The 22,965-nt window shown below is 39.7% G+C and overlaps 1 protein-coding gene and 1 pseudogene across 5 annotated transcripts in view; one reads left to right on the top strand and one right to left on the bottom strand.

Annotated features, from left to right (window-relative positions):
• Positions 1-22,965, bottom strand: part of TERT (telomerase reverse transcriptase) — a 422,846-nt gene that overhangs the window by 140,644 nt on the left and 259,237 nt on the right. The gene's annotated exons all lie outside the window — the stretch shown is intronic.
• LOC149162101 (ATP-dependent Clp protease proteolytic subunit-related protein 4, chloroplastic-like) lies at positions 20,846-21,313 on the top strand (annotated as a pseudogene).

Below are 22,965 nucleotides of genomic sequence, written 5' to 3'. Positions count from 1 at the left end.
CCTTGACATAAACCAAGGCCAATCCCACTATGTTGATGTTGTGTTGAGATGTTGATGAGTGGTCGGCCTACATCTTGCAGCCAATGAGAACATGTAGTATCCCTTATCTCTAAGGTCCCTTGTTGTACTAATCCCTTGACTAAGAAAGGCGCTCCATCAATTGGATACCAATTCATGATCTTCCGCCAATCCATCTCGTGGGAAGAATCAAATGCATGGACATGTATATGGAACAACTCTACTAGGTTGATGCTAGTCCATACTCAACTCATGCAACTCTGACTCGTCAATCAACAAGATCTATCCAAGAAATCTTGCCCCTCTCTATAATGGGAAAAAGTGGGCAAGCCATGCTGCAAGCCCTGTCTATGTACTCCTGGAGAGGGTTGTTGCTTGAAAATGTTGTAGCTTTGTTGGCTGCCATTACATCTGTTTGCACCTCATCAATGGATGGACCTAAAGATGGATGCACCACCTACTCCAAAATATCCTCCCTCGTCTGACAGGAAACTCCACCCTCCTCCAATCTACCATCCTCCTTCCAAACTATCTTGTCAGGTTTTAGCACCTCCTGACAACAATTGTCTCAAGTACTACAACCCTATTGGTTGCTTGTGCATCTCTTTGCTCCTCGCCAATAGCTAGCCCAAAGGATGGTTGCTCATCCTCCTTAATCATGGAATCAACATGAGCCACTAGCTGACTCTCCAAAGATGGCTAATCATGCACATTGCACATATCATCCTATTGATCTAACCAACATTCCACCATACGTTGGTTATGCAAAATCATCAATGGTGACTCATCTCCCTGATTCTCTCCTCCCCGGACTTCTTCACTCGTGGGAACAATTTGTTGCTCATCATACTCATCCCTCAAATAGAAATACATATCTGGTTTGTTGTCCCCAACTCCACATGACTTCTTGAGCTCCTAAGAGGCATCCACATAAGAACCCATTAACTCAACTATAAAAGAAGAATCTTCATTCGAAAAGTCAAAAGGAATCTCCTCCTGATCTACCTCTGTCACCTTCTCTATGTCACTCAAGCAGGGGTTGTTAGAAACCCAAAGTCCCTTGCAGATGAAGCAAAGACTTTTCCTCCGCAATTAAATTTTGCTGCATGTTTGAGCTTTGGCACCTTGTTCTTTTCCATCACTGAACATCCTCCCCAGTTCCTCCTTCATCAGATGCCTTCTGCAAAGTTTTAAATTCTGCTTAACCAACCTTTCGGCTAGTTCCTAAGCAACTAGTGAGACAAACTATTCCTTCCTCCAAATGGCCAACAACCTAGATGTTGGAATTTCTAAGTTTAACGCGTTACAAAATCTTCCTATACTATCTGGTTTATTTCTTCCTACTTGTTTAATTACTTAACAAGCTATTTACCATGTAAATATTGGAAATAAACACAAGTAGAGTATTAACATCTACAGATCATCAACTGAAAGAAAACAAGCACACAAGTCACACCGTTATTTTTGCACCAATGTCCCCAGAAAAACCCAATGCGGGAAAACCGGTGCAGCGATTCAGAGGGTTTTATTATTATGCAGTTTTCAGAATACAACTAGGGTGCTAGAAATGGCTCGCCCAACAGAGAATGCCCTTGACAGTAGTACCTCTCCTCGGAGACAGATATTCCGGCTGACCAATCACCGGATGAACAAAAGCACAATAAAAAAAAAGCTTCCATTGCTCTGTGTCACTCTGATAGGGATTGTGTCACCCTTCCAGGCTCATCAGCACCCAGTCTGCCCCACGAAAATCTTCCCAACGCTGCTTCTTGGCCCTGCATCAGCTCTGCTAGCCTCTTCACAACTATTGAAGCCTCTGCGTCACCCACGCTGGCCTTTCCTAGCTTTATGCCGCTCCCAGCTACCTCTACGTAGCACCTAGCTGCCTCTATGTCAACCTCTCCAAGCTCTGCGATGTCTCTCTGGTACTAACTCTGCCTCTCTGCAATGTATTCACTGCCCCTCGCTGCTAATCAATGATTCGATTTCTCTTAGCAAACCCGGCTCTAGAAAATCGAATGACTGATCATTCTGGTGTGTTCTCGAACTGACCCTCAAACCGGTTAGAATCTGCCCAAACCATTTCTGGGTCTTGGAAATCTCATGCGCTTTAGCCTCTCCACCAATTTTCATGGCTAGAGCACATCCGATGCAACCCAAATCAACACTCCCTCTTAGTGAGCATTGTGCTCTAGTAATACTCCACACTGAGCATCACCCTAATTATCCAGCAACGGTCCCTGTGTTGATGTTAGGCCTCCCTGCCCAACATCCTCTGCACCGCTACATCTTGTACTGTTGCCCATGGCATCATGCTACTGCATATTGCTACTGCACTGCAACTCAGTTACTAAGAAATAAGTAACTGATCCACCCAACTTTTGACATCCTTGTCAGGCTAGAAACACTCCTGATGTCGAAGCTCCCTCTGCTGCTAACAAGTGCTCCCTCTACTGATCTCCGCGCTGCTGCAAAAATTCCCCGCATCTCGAATCGTTGCACACCTCTCTGTGCCATCCTGCACTGGTGCAACACTCTCGTGCCTCTCGCACTGTTGCAGATTGCTAACCTCACACTGTCCCGGGACTCCTGCACTGTAGCACTCTCTGTCGCCCCATTTGCATTCGTCTCTACCGACATCCACCAGTCCTGCTACTCCTCTTCGGAACTCCCTTAACAAGGTATATTCCAAGAGGTTGGGTTCCTCAACGATCCTGCTCGTCATCACCTGTAGTCCATCTGACTACAACTCAATGTCTCCCCCCTTCTTCTCAAGTGGCACATGAGCACTCATGGCACAATCGTCATCCTCCTTGACTTCTTTCTCCGCCCTCGTTGGGGCTGCCTTGGTCTCAGAAGCATCTCCCTTGCTCTTCTTCCTAGGACATTGGTTCACAAAATGAACCAGTTCCCCATAATGGAAGCGCTTGACCTTGGAGAGGTCCTTCTTCTTTCTCTTCTCCTGCTTCCCCGCAAATGCTAGAGCCGCATCCTCTTCTTCCGCCTTGATTCTGACCCCTTTGCCGCTATTCCCTACCTTGGACACCCGTCTAATATCTTCTTGACAAAGAGCCGCCAACAGTTCCTCCCAATCCGGAAGGCTCTTCTTGCCCAGTATGCTCTAGACAAATACCTCCCAATCCTCTGAGACTGCGTTCAAGGCGGTCCTCACCATCAATTCCTGATCCGGCGTGACCCCTATGGAAGTTAGTTGGTCACGAATCTCCTTCAATTGACCAAGAAAGACATCTATCTGCTCTCCCTTCTGCATCTAGTATGACCGCAACTGATTTTCAAGTAACATCTTACTTTGCACAGAAGTATGCTGGTACAATTTCTTCAGGGCCTCCCACATCTCATTTGTCGTATCCTTTTCGGCAATATGCGGTACCACATGATCCTTGACACCATCAAGGATGATGCACTTCACCCTGGACATTGCCTCCTCGTACTTCTCATTTTCAGCTGGGTCAAATGGGATCGCTATTGTTTTCAACGCAAAGTCCTTGATGCGATATCTGTCTAGAATGGACAAGATCCTGGCCTTCCAGACCACGAAGTTGAATGTTCCATCCAACCTATCCTTATCTTTCAGTCCATTCACGACCATTATGTCTCTCTTCTTTCGACTCCTCCGAGTCCACTCCGAGTCTCTCTACTTCCCTCTTGGAATTCCTTTGTTCGACTCCTGTTGAGTCTCTCAACTTTCCGTCTAGAAGCTCTCGTAGCTTCGCTCTGCAAATTACTTGCAGCCTCCTATACCCCAACAACTAAAGGATTGAGCCACTTGGCTCTGCGCAATCCCGACACAAGCAAATCAGCTCCCCTAGCCAACTGCAACAGCCCTCCTGGCCTCTGCGTGAACCTGATTCTACCTCCCTTAGCCTCTATGCTGACTTTCTTTGGCCCAGAATGATGACGCAGTCTCCATTGAAGTTTCTAAGTCTAACAGTTAGAAACCCTCCATGTACTTTCTGATTTATTCCTTACTACTTGTTCTGATTAATTAACAAGTTATTTACCATGTAAATAATGAAAATAAACACAAGTATATGCTCAACACATTACAGATCATCAACTGAAGGAAACAGAAACAAGCACACAAATGACACCGTTATTTTTGGACTAATGTCCCCGAAAAACCCAATGTGGGAAAACCAATGCAGCTATCTGAGGGTTTGACTTATTAAGCAGTTTTAGAATACAATCTGGGTGCCAAATCTGGCTCACCCAACAGAGAAAAATCTCGATAGTAGTACCTCTCCTTTGGAGACAGATGCTCTGGCTGAAACCCCGGATAAACACTACGGCAGCTCTTCAGCTCCAATCTGCCCCATGAAAAACCCCAGCATCAGCCTCTAGGGACTGTGTCAGCCTCTTCTGCCCTCCGCGTCATCTTTCCTGTAATAACCATTCACACAGTAACTAAAATCTGAAATACAGAAAGCCTGAAGAATTAATTTGTACTTACCTTAACTGCTGCTAATTCTGCTACTAAACTGGTGATTCTGCTGTTGGTGATGTCGTGGCTATTTTGATCCAATCTCCGGGAGACCAATACCACCCAACCAGACTGAGCAAACCTAGCTGCTCAATCCAGAAAGCTGCTCAACAGAAGCTCTCTGTCCCTCCGTGCCCAGAACCTCAGACGGCTTAAAGCTCTTCCAATGGATAATTATCTTCTCCTGGTTTTCTCCTGGTGAATTTCTGCTTCTGGTTCTCTCTGCTCCTCTCTGGTTTTTTCCCCCCCCACTCTCGATCCAGGCTGCCGGTTTTATCTACGGGCCTGGCGGTGGCCGCCCTCCTACCTGCAGCCACCGCCTTCCCTCGACTCGACACGCCCTCCATGCAATTTAACCCTCAGATATTTTCCTGGCAAAGTGCGCTCTGTTATCAATTTTCAGTTGGTTGGACGCGCCCCCTTTTAAAGGGTCCTGCAATGATTTTTAGGTATGCTATAGCATATAGTTTTGTTTTACGCTTTTAGATTATGTATGTTTATAAGTTCAGCTATATATTTTATAACATTTAAATTTATATATATCATAAAGTTCCATTATATATTTTATAAAATTTAACTTATATATGTTTATAAAGTTTAATTGTATTTATAAAACTTAACATATTTTTTTTTTTTGTAAGCTAAGGTAAAATTCTATTAATAAAATTGAAAACTATGTACATATACATATTGCCACCCGCCCAACAGGGAAACCGGGTGAACTCCTAAAAATATATAACCGCCATCTTAAAGAAATAGAAGTTCAGTTCCTCAAACCAGACTAAATATCCCGCTAATCTATCCAAAAACATACTATTCAACACTAGAGATAGATCCATACTGTTCAACACTGCTAACATTAAACTACTACTATCTGGAAAAGGCACAAAAAACTCCTTAAATTTCATCACATTTGTTTTATTATAAAGTTTAAAACTTTATATAATGGATCAATTTAGATGGGTCGTTACATTTCCCAACAGGTCCATCTGTTCCTGACAGTTTCGGCTTTTGCCCTCTGCGTCAACGTTCCCAACAGTTCTGACAATTCCAACTGTTCCCGACAGTTCTGACTTCTGCCCTCTGCGTCAGCGTTCCCGAAAGTTCCAACTTTTGCCCTCTGTGTCGGCTTTCCCGACTGCTTTGCTGATCCTCCCGACACTATCTCTGCCTCTCTGCTTCTACATTCACTGCCCCTCAGTTGCAACTCTAGATCTCTCTCAACTTTCTCAGCAAACCCAGCCCCAAAAAGTCGAAATCTTGGTCTCTTGGTGTGTTCTCCAAGTGACCCTCAAGCCTCCTCCTATACTTTTCTCGTTGACAAATCAACGGCCAAGATTATGTCCCTAATCAACGGCTAAGATTAGATCTTGCTTGATCTATGACTTTTGGACCATTCTAACACAGTTTTATATTAATTCACATTAATATTTTAATTTCCCTAAGTTAAGACTTAGGGACTCCATTAAAAATATTAAGTATTTTAATATCTCCCAAACTGTTTAGAATCTGCCTAAACCCTTTCTGGGTATTGGAGATCTCATGTGCCTTCGCCTCTCCACCAATTTTCGTGGCTAGAGCACATCCGATGCTACCCCAAATCAACACTCCCTCTTAGCAAGGACTTTGCTCTAGTAATACTCCTCACTAAGCATCACTTTGATCATCCGGCATTGGTCCCTGTGCTGATGATAGACCTACTGCGCAACATTCTCTGCATTGTTGCATCCTGTACTGCTACACATGGCCCCACCACTGCCACTGCTGCATTCGTACTGCAACTCCCTTTGCATCCTTGCTGCTGCCCATGGCCCTGCCACTGCCACTGCTGCATTTGCACTGCAGCCCCTCTCATTATGTTGCATCGTGTTGCCCATAACACTACCACTGCTAATTGTTGCACTACAACCCAGTTACTGAGAAGTAAGTAACTGATCTCCCAACTCTGACATCTCCGCCAAGCTAGAAACACTCCTGACGCTGAAGCTCCCTTTGTCACTGACATGTGCTCCCTCTCTGACCTTTGCGTTGCTGCAATAACTCTGTGCATCTCGCACCGTTGCACACCTCTGTGTGCCATCCTGCATTGATGCAACACTCCCGTGCTTCTCACACTGCTGCCTCACGCTGTCCTGGGAATCCTGCATTGTAGCTCCCTCTCTCGCTCCATCCTCATCTGTCTCTACCGACATCCGTCAGTCTTACTATTGCTCTTTGGGGCTTCCGTAGCCAGGTGTAATCTAAGAGGTTGGATACCTCGAGGATCCTGCCCCTCATCTTCTGTAGTCCTCCTAACTACAGCTCGATGTCTCCCCACTTTCACTCAAGTGGTGTGTGTTCACTCATGGCACAGTCATTGTCTGTCTCCACTTCCTTCTCTGTCCTTGTTGGCGCTGCCTTGGTCTCGAAAGCCACTCCCTTGCTCTTCTTCCTCGGACATCGGGTCGCATAATGACCCAGCTCCCCACAGTGGAAGCATTTGACCTTAGAGAGGTCCTTCTTCTTCCGCTTTTCTTGCTTACCCTCAGATGCTAGTGCAGCATCCACCTCCTCCTCCTTCTTGATTTTGATCCCCTTGTTGTTGCTTCCTATCTTGGTCACCCTCATGATCTCTTCTTAGCGAACAGCCGCCCACATTTCCTCCCAATCTGGAAGGGTTGTCCTGCCCAGTATGCTTTGGACAAACACCTACCAGTGTTCTGAAACTGCATTCAAGGTTGTTCTCACCATCAACTCTGGATCTGGTATGGCCCCTATGGAAGTCAGCTGATATTGGATCTCCTTCAATCAACCGAGGAAGGTGTCGATTTGTTCTCCCTTCTGCATCTAGTATGACCACAACTGACTTTCTAGAAGCATATTCCTCTGCACGAAAGTATGCTAATACAACTTGTTCAGGGTCTCCCACATCTCCTGTGTCGTATTCTTCTCGGCAATATGTGGTACTATATGATCCTTGACCCCGTCAAGAATGATATTCTTGGCCCTTGCCATTGCTTCCTCATACCTGTCATTGTCAGCTGGATCAACTGGGACTGCTATCGTCTTTAAGGTGAAGTACTTGACACGATTTCTGTCAAGTACGGATAAGATTCTGGCCTTCCAAACTACGAAGTTTGAGGCTCTGTCCAGTCTGTCCCGTTCTCTTACTCCGTGTACTGCCATTCCGCTGCTCTTCTACTTCCCTCCTGGAAGTTCTCAATGTGATTCTCTCTGAGCCTCCATTTCCCTCCTAGAAATCCTTCTGTCGATGTCTAGATGCCCTCTACTCTGATTGTCTGTTCAACCGCACCAATGATCCAAATTTTTTGGCTAGAAACCCTCTATAGCAACTTCTTCCTCCTTGGCCTTGCCCTGTTAGATATTGTTCTGACAACAGTACCCCACGAGCTCCACTCTTCAACTTATCCACAGCCTCCTAAACCCCAGCAACCTGAAGCTGAGAGCTCCTAGGCTCTGTGCAATCCCAGCACTGGCAAACTAACTCCCTAAGCCAACAGCGTCATCCCTCCTAGCCTCTGCGTGAGCCTGTGTTTGCCTCCCTCAGCCTCTTCTTGACCCGAACTTGATGACGCAGGCACTGCGTCACCCCTTCCTTGTTGTTTTGCTGCTAGGAACAGCTTTTGTCAATCGGGACAGCTGTTTTATGTTGTTGCTGCTCTGCTCAGTTGATGTCCTCAGTTCTCCTGTGATCTGCAACCACGCTCTTCTAAGTCTAACAGTTAGAAACCCTCCATGTACTTTCTGATTTATTCCTTCCTACTTGCTCTGATTAATTTACAAGTTATTTACCATGTAAATGCTGAAAATAAACACAAGTACATGCTCAACACATTACAGAGCATCAACTGATGAAAATAAAAACAAGCACACAAATGACAAAACTATTTTTGGACTAATGTCCCTGAAAAAACCCAATGCGGGAAAACTGGTGCTATAGTACCTCTCCTTCGAAGACAGATGCTCCGGCTGAAACCCCGAATAAACACTCCGGCAGCTCCTCAGCTCCAATCTGCCCCACGAAAAACCCCAGCGTCAGCCTCTAGGGACTGTGTTAGCTTCTTTTGCCCTCTGCGTCAGCTTTCCTAGCAGTTCCCAACAGTTCCGGCAGTTCCCAACAATTTCGGCTATTCCCAGCAGTTCTGGCTTCTGCCCTCTGCATCAGCGTTCACAGCAGCTCTGGTAATTCCCAACAGTTCCAGCTATTCACGGCAGTTCCGGCTCCTGTCCTCTGTGTCAGCTTTCTTGGCAGTTCCGGTTTCTGCCCTTTGCGTCGGCTTTCCTGGCTATTGCGCTGATCCTCTCAGCACTATCTCTGCCTCTCTACTTCTGTATTCGCTGCCTCTCTACTTCTATATTTGCTACCCCTCAGCTGCAACTCTAGATCACTCTCTCAACTTTCTCAGCAAACCCAGCCCCAAAAAGTCAAAATCTTGATCTCTTGGTGTGTTCTCCAAGTGACCCTCAAGCCTCCTCTTATACATTTCTCATTGACAAATCAACGGCTAAAATTAAGTCCCTAATCAAAGGCTAAGATTAGATATGGCTTGATCCATGACTTTTGGACCATTCTAACACAGCTTTATATTAATTCACATTAATATTTTAACTTCCCTAAGTTTAGACTTAGGGACTCCATTAAAAATATGAATTATTTTAATATCTCCCAAACTGTTTAGGATCTGCCCAAACCCTTTTTGGGTATTGGAGATCTCATGTGCCTTCGCCTCTCCACCAATTTTTGTGGCTAGAGCACATTTGATGCTACCCCAAATCAACAGTCTCCCTGTGTCACTCCTTCCTCTGTCGCCTTCTGCACGGATCAACTCTGTCACTCGAGACAACTGAATCTGCTGCTATTGCGCTGCTAGCTGATGCCTTCAGTTATCCTGTGATCTGCAACCACGCTCCGATACCATGTTGGAATTTCTAAGTTTAACCCATTAGATCTTGTACTATCTGGTTTATTTCTTCCTACTTGTTTAATTACTTAACAAGTTATTTACCATGTAAATACTGAAAATAAACACAAGTACACTATCAACATCTACAGATCATCAACTGAAAGAAAACAAGCACACAAGTGACACCATTATTTTTGGACCAATGGCCCTGGAAAAACCCAATGCGGGAAAACCAGTGTAGCTATTCAGAGGGTTTTATTATTATGCAATTTTCATAGTACAACTAGGGTGCCAAAAATGGCTCACCCAACAGAGAATGCCCTTGATAGTAGTATCTCTCCTCGGAGACAGATATTTCCGTTGATCAATCACCGGATGAACAAACCCACAACAACAATTGCAACTTCCACCGCTCTGTGTCACTCTAATAGGGATTGTGTCACCCTTTCCTGCTCACCAGCACCCAGTTTTCCCTACGAAAATCTTCCCAGTGTTGCCTCTTAGCCCAACGTCATCTCTGCTAGCCTATGCGCAGCTACTGAAGCCTCTGCATCAGCCCTCAGACCCTCTACGTCACCCACGCTGGCCTTTCCTGGCTCTGCGTAGCTCCCAACTGCCTTTGCGTAGGACCCAGCTGCCTCTGCATCAACCTCTCCAGGCTCTGCGTTGTCTCTCTCGTACTAACTCTGCCTCTCTGCAACGTATTCACTGCCCCTCGCCACTGATCACTGATTCGATTTCTCTTAGCAAACCCCGCTCTAGAAAATCGAATGACTGATCACTCTGGTGTGTTCTCCCACTGATCCTCAAGCCTCCTCTTATACTTTTCTCGTTGGTCCATCAACGGCCGAGATTAAATCTCTAATCAACGGCCAAGGTTAGATTTGGCTTGAGCCATGACTTTTGGAACTTTCTAACCCAGTTTTATATTAATACCCATTAATATTTTATTTTCCTAAGTTTAGACTTAGGAACTCCATTAAAAATATTAATTATATTAATATTTCTCAAACCGGTTAGAATCTACCCAAACCATTTCTGGGTCTTGGAGATCTCATGCACTTTAGCCTCTCCACCAATTTTCATGGCTATAACACATCTGATGCTACTCCAAATCAACACTAGACTACAACATCTTGCAAATGCCAACATGGTTACCTATGACTCCAGCCATGATTTCTAAGATCTTGAGCAACTTCTCAATGGTAAGACCCAAAATGTTGTGTAGATCCTGAAGGTTCTCTTCTATTAGTGGGAAATCTTTTCTCATAATGTCATCTTGTAGGGAAGCATAAGTGAAGTTATTCTAATAACCTCACTAAGACAGGAGGCTACTTTAAGTCCGACCCCTTCACAAGGGTGCTCCAAGAATCTTGGTTGAATCAAAGAAAGCATTGTTGGTTTGAGTGCCCAATTTAAGACCCTCCATCCGATTGGCTCACTTTGGAAAGGTGTGAATCTAGCTTCTCCAGATTAAGGAAAGTTTTTGTGGTAATCTTTAGGTTCTTCAAATCAAATACAAATGCAAAGAGCCAATTCCCTACCTCCATCTCTTTCTACAAATTCCTTATCTGCTCCAGTTGTAGGATGGCGAGTACCCCCTTTGAAAAGGGTTTGTTGTTCAGTTTTTCTCTTTGATTCAAGGAAGCATTGCGGCTCTAAGCAACAGGTGCAAGTGATTTCTCAAACTGTTGTTGGTATTGTCTTCTTTCAAAGTCATTAAAGGTGTTTCTGAGGTTTTCTAAAGTCTCCTCAAATCCCATAATTTTGCAGCAAGGGTCACAATGTTGTACAGAATCTGACTCAAGACTCTGACCAAACCTCTACTAAACTTTATATGGCATCAATAATCAAGAACATAGATATTCTCTTGAAGATTACCCAACAACTAGTGCCTCCTCAACACAGAGTTCTAACAACAATAAATAACTCAACTCTAATTTTCCCTCCCAAAATGATAATCTCAGCCTCCTAAAAATAATTAATTCAGAATTCAAGGATTGATGATCCTCAATGTCGCAAATGGTTGAAACGGGTAACTCAAATTGCCTAGAAATTATATTGCTACTATTGTTGTTGTTGGAGGTGAACTAGTGTTTTTTCCCTCAATACTGCTCCAAAAATTCTGAAAATATAGTCTCAAGCTCCCCACACCAAACTCATAAAAACCCAAAAATGGTCTGGCTCAACTCCAAGCCAAGATCAAGTCCACCAAGTTGTGTGAATTACCTAGTTTACCCATAAAAGGAACTGTTAAAGGAATGTTTATTTCCAACCCAAATACTGGCAGGAAAATTGTGAAATTTTAACCCAGAAAAACCTTGGGCAAATTCCAGGTGATCTGGAAAGAGCCAATTTAGTGCGAAAATCTTAAACTTCCTAACTCTACATCCAACAAGAAATCACATCAGCTAATGATCCACCTCTAGAAATAGTTGAAAATTTCCTGCAAAATCTCCTCCAGAAATAGATCCAATTCCCAACCAAACTCTAGCTAAATTTCTAGCCCCAAAACTCTACGCAGATTTTGCCTAATAACCCTAGTGCAAGCTTAGAAAAAGAAGAATTCAGCCCAGTGATATATCATTGTCTCAGCCTGTAGATTTGTGCCAATCTCCAGAAATAATTGTTGGCTCCCCGTTAATGGTGGTGTAGAAGGTCAACGCTCCCCATGTGTTTCATGGTATGTGCTTAAATCTAGTGATGAGTTTGTTTACTAAAACCTGCGGGTTTTGGTGTAACAGCAATCGTGTCTCCAACAAGTGGTATCGGAGCCAGAGGTCTCGAGTTCGAAACACACTGGGCTCGCGTTGGGGGGGGGAGATTGTTGGCTCCTTGTTAATGGTGGTGTAGAAGGTCAACGCTCCCCGTGTATTTCGTGGCATGTGCTTAAATCTAGCGATGTGTCTGTTTACTAACACCTGCGGGTTTTGGTGTAACGGCAATCGTGTCTCCAACAATAATTTTGCCGAAATTAATTTTAATAAATTCCAACATAAATTGGTCATTTGATAGATCACAAATTTTTCATTGAAAAAAATGCCACAACTGAAAAGTTAGTCAAATCCCTTAATAATAATGAGGAAGAATCTATTCACCAATAAATTCAAATGTTGCAAAATAATTTGACCCAACAAGAGAATTTCAACCCGACAAGATAAATTTGGCACGGTAAGATAAACTCAACACAACAGAATAATGTTGGCCCATCAAGAGAAATTCGGCACAGTAAAATAATTTTGGCCTAACAAAATAATCTCAGTCCAGAAAGATAAATTCATCCTAGCAAAATGATTTCAGCCCAGCAAAATAATTTCAGCCTAGCAGAATAATTTCGGCCCTGCAATAAATTTGGTCCAACAATTTTTTTCTTAACACACCTAAAACAATTATCCTCCAGCAAATAGATTAAAAATTTTAATCCACAAACATGGCTCCCTTACTCTTCAGGAACAATACAACAACTTCAATTTTAACCCACTACTGGCCAAAATCATGCTCTGCTACCACTAGATGTTCCAAATATAAATTTAGCAAAAGATTGCTTCAAAAAAATTCACCGTCAACTCCATAAACAATTTCCACAAATCAAACCACAAATTTCCCAGCAAAACAAGGAATATAATATGCCACTGAAGAATAGATAAGATAAAACATGTAGAAGAACTCAGCCTAATTTTATTAATATGTAAATAAGTTGGTGCAAAGAGCAGGAATAAGGTTGAGGTGATGCCCTCAAAAGATCAACAATAACACTGCAACAGGCCTCCAAAACACTGATCCGCTGAAATCACATGTGAATTCTGAATGAATTCACCAAGGGGAGAAATGGGTTCTCACCCACTCTTGCTGAATCACTCTAGGACTTTCATCCTGGGGCAACTGCTGAAGCTGGGAACTCTTGGTTCTCCAAATCTCTCCACAAGAAAAATAGTCAACTCAAGGATGTCCCAAACGATCTCCTCCTCCTTTTAAAGATCCAATAGATAGATTTCCAATCTTTTAGAAGTATCTTACTTTATTATTTTATTACCATTCTAGAAGCTTTTTCTTAACCCTGTCTAAGTGACTTTTTAATTTTAATTTACATAACTCACTTTTATCCTTTTTCCCAATTAGTCATTTTCCCCTTTTTATTTTTAATTAATTGACTAATTAAAGTCACTTTTAATCTGGGAAAATGGTAAATTGTTCACCACGCTTCATCTGGCCGCTCAATGTCTCTTCTCATCATCCCATCATGTAGATATTTTCGTTCTGGGTGCAACAAGCTATTACACCGAGGTATTCCATCAAATATTCCTTTCAAAACGCCACCTCAGGCGTAATTAATTAAGTCAAGCCAAGTAATAACCCTGTTTTATGGAAGTTGTCAGAATGCAACAGAACAATAGGCAGGTTGTACGTATGATGGAATATGCCAAGTGAATTCCATCGGATCCCGTAAAAACTCCTTCGGGACCCTTGATGATGTAATCATGTCTTGCTGCCTGGCCATCACATACCCTACAAACACATTCTGGTTGTACTATAGAGGAAAATAAAAATGAGGACATGACGCACCTGCAAGAATTTTCTGAACCAAGGGGGGCAACATAGGATTAATTTTCCTAAGACTTTGACGAAATGGTTGGGCGTTTTCATCCTTCAAAGGGATAGTATGTTCCATAACATCTTCAATTCTTCCCTTAAACCTTTTAACTCATCATAAGAAAATGCTATAGCATCTTGTTACGAACATAAATTGTATAAAATAAAATAAACATAAATATATATAAATAAATGTAATTACTAAAAAATCAAGTAATGATTATGTTAAGTAGTCATTAGTTAAGTGAAAAGGCATGTCTTTTCAAGAAATGACACATGCTTAGTTATGTATACAGGTCCTCGTTATAACATTTCATATCACTTGTACATTTTTACATATAATAAATTATTATTACAAATACCTCGTGTATTTTAACATATTAAGTCAACAAGCTATAAGTTTTGTTGCTCCAGTGGTATCAGAGCCATGCCACACAATATAACCACGCGAGTCTTTGAACGTTGTTTGCCATGCAATATGCCATTACGTTCACGCACTGAATTCATGGAGCAGTTTAGTAAAATTCAAGAAGCATTTCAGCGTTCAGAGAAATCATCTGCAAAAGTTAAAGCATGTCGAAAGGAAATTGATAATAAGAAAGATGATTTATTGAGACGTGTTTTTGGCAATAATCACATCAAAATTCATTTGTCGACGTGTTTCGAACGAGCAAGTGTGGTTTATTGTCAGGATAAGATGAAGAACCAGATCATGGCAACAAGTTAAAGAGAGAGACCGATCATTCAAACAACTGGAAAGAAACAGCTACTTTTGACCAAGGAAATGGCTACCAAGAGATAGGGAAAAAAGATTATTAATTAGTTTGTTAGATCTATTTATTTTCATTTCAAACTATATGTAACTAAATATATGTACTTATATTTAACTAATTTTATTTTTTTTATGAACTCAAACTAAGAACTTGAAACCTAATAAATAATTTATTATCCTCTTCATTATTTTAAAACTAAATAAACTATATAAAGACTTGTATTATTATAGGAATTATTATAGGATAAATTAAGATTAAAAATAAATGTTTATTAATTAGATAATTAATTAGTTAACTTGTTTACTAAGTTTATTTACTTAACTATATATGTAACTAAATATGTAATACCTTCTTTTAACTTAAAACTAAATAAAATATAAATTTATGTTAATTCTACACTGGGATAAAAATATAAATGTTTAATAATTAATTAGTTAATTTGTTTATCAAATTAATTTATTTTCATTTAAATGTATAAGTTACTAAATTTATTAAGGGATAAATAGGGATTAAACCTAAATGTTTATCAATTAATCAATTAATTAGTTAATTTGATTTTATATGTTTATAATTCTTTCATTTATGTATACATATAAACTTATTTATTTATATATCATGTCTAATAAAAACTTATTTATTTATATATCATGTTTAATAAAAACTAAGTAAAGAGTAAAATTTTTAGAACTTAAACTAAGAAATTTAACCTAATAAATAAATAATAAGGGAAGTTTTATTATCCTCTTATTTTTAATTTAAAACTAAATAAAATATAAGTAAACTAATATGAATAAAGTATTAATAATATTAATAAAATAATGAATAAATAAAGGTAATGAGAACCAAAGGAAAAACAACAAATCAATAGCAAAGGGAACAAAGGGGAAATTCAAACAATCCAGAAGACGAGGGAGTAAAACAAAAGAAGAAAACAATAAAAAGAACGAAACAGGGTGGGGGGAGGCTAAGAGGAAAGGGCAAAGATCCAACAGCTACTAATCTTCCAGCCGTCATCCCTGTTGAGATTGCTCGACCTTCTTTCAATTTCTATGGCCTCCCTAAACTTACGGTGATGAAAAGGAGCAATCTTAGCAATAACCTGGGCCTCCTCAATACATATATGATGCTTAGTCTTCTTCGCGTGTTCCGCCAAGGCTGAAGACCGGGTCCTCCCATGTTTGATCTCGGTTACGTGCTTATGAATCCTCTAATTAACAGAGCGCCCAATTTCACCAACATAGGCAGTCCCACAAGAACATGGAATAACATAAACACATTTTCTGTCCATGGGGTCAACGGGGTCTTTTACAGATCTTAGGGAGCTATGAGTGGCGTTAACGAGTCTAAAGGTTGAGGGAACATTATGCTTCCTAAGGATTCTCGCAATCTTGTCAGTGGTCCTCTGGATGAAAGGGAGATGCACCCCTAAGATTCAATCTTTAAGGTCTTTCTTAACCTTGGGACCTCTACTAGCTTTAAGGAAAGCTTTCAGACCTTGGTGCCTACTATATCCATTATTAACAAAAACATTAAGGAGATGGGCTCTCTTTATCAAGGTTCTTTTCATTAAAGATTCTCAATGCGCGAGTAGCTAGCGTGTTGATAACACCCAACTTTTGAGCAGGAAAATGATGAGAGTTGGCATGAAGATACTGCTCAGTATGAGTTTTCTTTCGAAACACTTAGTGGGTGAAAGAAGCGTCATCATTCCTCGAAATGAGAACATCAAGGAAAGGTGTCTAGACACCCATCAATTTCCTGCTCCATAGTAAACTTTATGGAGGAAGATTGATTGTTGAGATGCTGGAAAAATAGATCTAACTCTCCTTGGCCATGAGACCAGATGACACCAATGTCCACAAATCTTTTCCATAGATTAGGCAGGAGACGAGCTGAGGCCAAAGCCTTGGATTCAAAGTCTTCCTTAAAAAGATTAGCAATACAGGGAACAGGGGGGAGCCCATGGCAACCCCGCAAGTTTGCTCATAGAATTCTCATTCAAAGCAGAAAAAAGTGGAAGTAAGACAAATCTCAACTAGTCGAGCAGTATCGGGGTCAGTGAGGCAATTGATGACCTCAATGGCCTCCTTAATAGGGATGCAAGTGTAAAGGGAGACCACATTGAAACTCACAAGAATGTCCCCAGGGTCAAACTTTATGCCCTTTAACTCATTGACAAACGAAGAAGAGTCTTTGACGAATGACTCTATGAGGCCAACAAGGGGTTTAAGCTTCAAGGCAAGGTATTTGGCTAGGAGGTAGGTTGGCCCTCCTATGGTGTTGACAATGGGTCTTAGGGGGGGCCTGTCTTTGTGGATCTTTGGAAGCCCATAGATCCTCAGAGTGATGGGGCTACTCTCAATAAGCTTGTGGCAAAAGGAACCCACAATGTTACTAGACTTTATAGCTAGAGCGACTATTCTGGAGATCCTTTTCAGGGGATTCTTGATAAGCTTTTTATAGCTTCCACTATTACATAGATGATCCAACATCTTCTTGCGATAATCCTCTCTATCAAGGATAACAACAGCCCCACCTTTGTCGGCTTTAAGAACGACGATGTCCTTGTTTTGGTTCAAGGATTTGAGGGCATCAAATTCATCCTTGCTAATATTGCTCCTAGGGGGCTTTTCCTTCTTGAGGACAACAGCGCAGTCTTGCCTTATTGTGTCCTTGATATTATCAGGTAAGCCCCTAATCCCAAACTCTATGTCACACATAATATCTTCCACAGGGATTTTTCTAGGAGCGAGGGCAAAATTTAATCCCTTTTCAAGAAGACTATAGACGAAAGAGGGAAAGGAAAATTTAGAAAGATTGACTACCTTATTTTTATGAAAAGGATTATTATTATTATTATTATTATTATTTTCATTATTATTAATATTGAAATTATTATCATTAATATTATTAGCAATATTATATTTACCATTATTATTATTAATATTACCACTGTATTTTAAATTAATATTATTATCATTTCTGTTATCCATATTATCCAAACACAAAAAAATTATTATTATTATTATCTGTACTAATATTATTAAAATTACAATGGAACCTTTTATTATTGTAATTCAAATGATGCAACTTATCGAGATTCATATTATCATTATCATTATCAGATCCTAACTTAAGATGATTATTATGATTGTTAGGGTTCGGCAACGAAGGATTACCAAGGTTTCTGTTCAAAGAACGGATACCACCGGAATCCACAGGCAGGGAGGAAAGATAGGACTCGACGCATGGACCATGGCCAGCTTGGAAGGAGGGACACTGGTCAACGAAGCACGGATATGTTTTTTTTAATAATGGATATAGTAGGCACCAAGGTCTGAAAGCTTTCCTTAAAGCTAGCAGAGGTCCCAAGGTTAAGAAAGACCCTAAAGATCGAATCTCAGGGGTGCATCTCCCTTTCATCCAGTAACCACTGACAAGATTGCGAAAATCCTTAGGAAGCATAATGTTCCCTCAACCTTTAGACCCCTTAACACCATTCGTAGCTCCCTAAGATTTGTAAAAGACCTAGTTGACCCCAAGGACATGAAAGGTGTTTATGTTATTCCATGTTCTTGTGGGACCCCCTATGTTGGTGAAACTGGGCTCTCTGTTAATTAGAGGATTCATGAGCATGCAGTCGACATCAAACACAGGAGGACCCGCTCTTCAGCCCTGGCAGAACACACGGACAAGACTAAGCATCATATGTGTATTGAGGAGGCCCAAGTTATTGCTAATATTGCTCCTTTTCATCACCGTAAGTTTAGGGAGGCCATAAAAATTGAAAGAGGTCAAGCAATCTCAACAGAGATGACAGCTAGAAGATTAGCAGTTGTTGCATCCTTGCTCTTTCCTCTTAGCCCCCCCCCCCCCCCCCAAATGTTTCGTTCTTTTTATTGTTTTCTTCTCTAGTTTTACTCCCTCGTTTTTTGGATTGTTTGAATTTCCCCTTTGCTCCCTTTGTTATTGATTTGTTGTTTTCTTTGTTCTCATTACCTTTATTTATTCATTATTTTATTCATATTTTATTCATATTAGTTTACTTATATTTTATTTAGCTTTAAATTAAAAATAAGAGGATAATAAAACTTCCCTTATTATTTATTTATTAGGTTAAATTTCTTAGTTCAAGTTCTAAAATATTTACTCTTTACTTATTTTTTATTAAACATGATATATAAATAAATAATTTTTATTAGACATGATATATAAATAAATAAGTTTATATATAAATATAACAGAAAGAATTATAAACATATAAAATCAAATTAACTAATTAATTGATTAATTGATAAACATTTAGGTTTAATCCCTATTTATCCCAAAATACATTTAGTAACTTATACATTTAAATGAAAATAAATAAATTTAATAAACAGATTAACTAATTAATTAATAAAACAATTATATTTTTATCCCAGTATAGAATTAACATAAATTTATATTTTATTTAGTTTTAAGTTAAAAGAAGATATTACATATGTAGTTACATATATAGTTAAATATATAAACTTAGTAAACAAGTTAACTAATTAATTAATTATCTAATTAATAAACATTTATTTTTAATCTTAATTTATCCTATAATAATACAAGTCTTTATATAGTTTATTTAGTTTTAAAATAATAAAGAGGATAATAAATTATTTATTAGGTTTCAAGTTCTTAGTTTAAGTTCATTAAAAAAATATAGTTAAATATAAGTAGATATATTTAGTTACATATAATTTTAAATGAAAATAAATAGATCTAGCAAACTAACTAATCAATAATATTTTCCCTATCTCTTGGTCCAGTCAAATATAGTTGTTGCCCAATCCATTGTAGTCATTTCCTTGGTCAAAAGTAGTTGTTTCTTTCTAGCCGTTTGAATGATCGGTCTCTCTATTTAACTTGTTTCCATGATCTGGCTCTTCATCTTGTCCCGACAATGAACCACACTTGCTAGTTCAAAACGTGTCGACAAATGAATTTTGAAGTGATTATCACCAAAAACACGTCTCAATAAACTTGATATGGATCACAGAAGCCTTAATTCAATAATTACATCCAAGGAAAATGATAGCAACAGTGAAGAAACGAAAAAAGATCAAGATGATGATCCAAATGAAGTTGATGTTGAAAGTGAAGGAGAAGGAGAGCACTCTAATTCTAATCAATCTAAAATGGCCACACTGCAATCATCTGAAAATTCCAATGTGCCTGCAGAAGGGGAGCACTCTAATTCTAATCAATCTGAAATGACCACATTGCAATCATCTGAAAATTCCAATTTGGCTGCAAGTAGCTGAAACACTCACACTTCCTATGACAATTGCAACAATCACACTTCCACAAAGAATAAAAATGAAAGAGAAAACCCAATACCTGACTATGACTCTGAGATTGAGGAGGATCCCTCACCAAATGAACATGAAGATGAAGCCAACAATGAAGAGTTTATCAAACCAGAAGACGTGCAGTGGTTAGACATGCTAGCGAAACTTGAGAAAAGACTTATAGCTAGAAAACAAACTATCGGCCTATTGTCAGAACTGCTCAAAATCTTGTAAGCAAAAACAAATTATGTCAATCGCTCGAATGGCCTACTCCTAGTGCAAGGAGAGATTTGACATTTGGAACAAGTCGTTGATTAAAAAGAATAAGTGTTGGAGGAAGTGTCACCTCTGACCATCCTTGAAGCTTCATGTGAGAGTGGGCAAGGGCTACGTAAGACATGTAGAACTCATATGATGAATGAGACAACAACAATTGTTGTAGGGAAACCTTTTGTTAGAGAAAGCAAGCACAGTCAATTGGGTGGGCAAGGGTCCTTTTCTGTCAACAAAAAGCTACATTTGTCATCTCCCCGTTCTCTTGGCACCCCTTGCATTGTTACCATGGTTATTCCATTCCAAAGAGGATGTGCATGGGAGCAGCCGCCTCCAGATCTAGCATCATACTTGTTTAAAAGTCGAATTGTCTATTTGGGAATGTCACTTGTTCCAGCCATAACAAAATTAATTATGGCAAAATTAATCTATCTACAATATGATGACCCTAAGAAACCAATCTACATGTATATCAATTCGACAAGTACTGCAAAGGATGGGGAGAAGCTAGGGTACAAGACTGAATCTTTTGCAGTTTATAATACAATGTAGTATGTAAAGCCACCAATTTTTACTCCTTGTATTGGCAATGCATGGGGGGAAGCATCCTTGCTTTTGGCAGCTGGTGCAAAAGGAAATTGTTCTTCCTTTCCATCATCTACCATAATGATAAAGCAGCCAATCGCACAAGTCCGGGGCCAAGCAACTAATATTGTTCTTGCACACAAAGAAATTAGAAATGTGAAGAACGAGTTGGTTGCTATTTATGCACGACATATTGGACATCTCAAAGAAAAGATTGAACAAGATATGAGGAGAACAAAATATTTCAGTCCCCAAGAAGACATTGAGTACGGGATAACTGATAAGGTTATTTATTCTAACAAAGGTACAGAGGACTGTGGTATTGTTGCTAACCTTAGGAAATCATAGTAAATAGTGGAGCTTGGTTGTTTACAGCACCATAAACTTATTTCTACAACCAAGATTACATCAGGGATTACGTCATCCCATGAGGTTTCACTGTGCCTCACCATTGTTCCCCTCACGTCTGACAATTCCGCTGCACACTTATCACCTACCATAGATGTATATGTAAACCCTGGCAGATTGCTGCAGAGGCTAAGAAATTCGTTTAGACGGGTTTCAAACGATACGCAGCTTTTACCGTCACACTATTTCAAAAAAAAGATTCGTCGTGGTATATAGTCACATGTTTTTCACCACTTATCGCATACGGGAATCCTATTAAGTGCCTATGAGGAGCGGGGGTATTAGATATTCATGGTATATATTAAAATATGCTAATTAACTATTTTGATTATATAAATTTTCATATATATATATATATATATATATATATATATAAAATAAAAAATAAAATCAATCGATAACCCTTGATTCAGGATAGTGTTACCAGCGAATTACACAGACAGAGGTACCAGTGACCGATTATCAAAAATGATGCAAGTGCCAAGCAAAGACAATTATTCGAGATTAAAGTGAAGGAAACTACCAACAATAAGCTTTGAGGACAAAGATTTTGAAGGAAGGGGCAATGTTAGGAACATAAATTGTATAAAATAAAATAAACATAAATAAATGTAATTACTAAATAATCAAGCAATGATTATATTAAGTAGTCATTAGTTAAGTGAAAAGGCATGTCAAAAAGACATGCCCATTCACGAAAGGGCACATGCTTTTTTGACATGCCCAGTCACGAAAGGGCACATGCTTAGATATAGATATGGGTCCTCATTGTAACATTTCGTATCACTTGTACATTTTTATATATAATAAATTATTATTACAAATACCGCTTGTGTATTTTAGCATATTAAGTCAACAAGCTATAATTTTTGTTGCTTCACATCTCTATACTCACGATGTGAATCAACTAACTTTTCCCTTTCTTCCTCATTAGTACCTTTACAAATTTCAACAATCTTAGGATCATCCAAGGTACCAAAATTTACTTCAATGAGTTACCCTGGATCAATCTTCTTTTCCTCTTTCCTCTTTGTGGCATCATGCCTATCAAAGAGTCACTCCAACGCTACCTAACCTTTGGGAGTAGGATTTGTTACATCATCACTTTCTGTATAATTACATCCTTCCTCCTTGTAGCCAATGTTAAAATTCTCAAATTTTTCAAGATTATTCAATAAACAAATTATCTAATTCTCATCGATAAACACCTGCCAATGCTCAACATTATCAGGAACCAAAGGCCTAAAAATCACCTCCATCTTAACTTTATCATTCACCAATCCGTCGGAAAGTTGCAAAGTGGATGTTCCTACCGCAAGCTCATCAACATGGCTATTCTTTTCTCTAGGGATAGTCTCAATATTAAGAGCATCAAAAAGTTCCATAGTGTCCCAGACTGCATTTCGATATTTCTTGAGCCTATCATTCTTACAAGCAAACTTATTTTTTACTTGCATAATGACAAGATCAAAATCTCCCTTGCTACTAAGCAACTAAACCTTTGAAACTCTTGCCAATTCAAGCCCAACAAAAGGGTTTCATATTCTACCACATTATTGGTTGCTTCAAATTCTAATCTATAGGAAAATCAG

This window comes from Pinus tabuliformis, chromosome 5_2 (assembly GCF_031772625.1).
Source record: "Pinus tabuliformis cultivar Carrire ecotype Pingquan chromosome 5_2, CPIR1, whole genome shotgun sequence".
Classification (NCBI taxonomy): Eukaryota; Viridiplantae; Streptophyta; class Pinopsida; order Pinales; family Pinaceae; genus Pinus; species Pinus tabuliformis.
This window is presented reverse-complemented; position numbering and strand designations above follow the sequence as displayed.